The sequence below is a fragment of the Octopus bimaculoides genome, chromosome 10 (genome assembly GCF_001194135.2).
Source record: "Octopus bimaculoides isolate UCB-OBI-ISO-001 chromosome 10, ASM119413v2, whole genome shotgun sequence".
NCBI lineage: Eukaryota > Metazoa > Mollusca > Cephalopoda > Octopoda > Octopodidae > Octopus > Octopus bimaculoides.
The window spans coordinates 27,002,577-27,003,356 of record NC_068990.1 but is presented as its reverse complement, the minus strand read 5'-3'; positions in this window follow the sequence as shown (position 1 = coordinate 27,003,356).

The window sequence follows — 780 nt, the reverse complement described above, 5'->3', positions numbered from 1 at the left end:
TATATATACACGGCAAATAAGAAAATGGAGAGGATACAAAAAAGACATGCATCAGCCAGTAGACATTTGCCATATAAATTAAGGGTAAATCGCTTTTTGCCCCTGCCCATATATAACACTCAATTGCGAGATTGGTTTCTGAGTTAATTCATAAAGAGTTTTCTTGGCATCAACAGTAAATACATTAAGAAAATAAATGAAATACCCACTTGCACCCATGGAACAAGCATACACAAAGCTATGCGTACACTTAAGTACCCCAAATATATCCAAATAGAGAATATGCAGCACACCTCGAGACACGAAATCCACTGATGAAGCTTTGGTCAGACCTAGATTATAGTTGAAGACCCAAAGTACCATGGAGTGGGATTGAACCCGGAACCATGTAGTTGGGAAGCAAACTTCTTACGACACAGCCCTACTTGTGGTAATTCTATATGTTAAAGATATAAAACCATGTATTCAATGCAGTTCTACAGCCAAAAGAAAATATTTATATTTCAGTGTATTTAGAAATATATTAACCATCTCCTGTATCTGGACTCTTTATAAAATGATGGAGTTGGTATCTTGAGGAAATTAGGCAACCATTTATAAATGGTTGAGTGACCACCTACAGGCTCCATCGTTAGCTCATGTATGGTTTTCTGGGTTGAATAACTACAGTTTGTGCTGCACCTAAAACATGTCACTGGTACAAGCTATAGATACTTATATATATGGAGAATAAGAAAACGAAGTACAGGACTGACATTACGTATGTGCATGTGTAAGTAT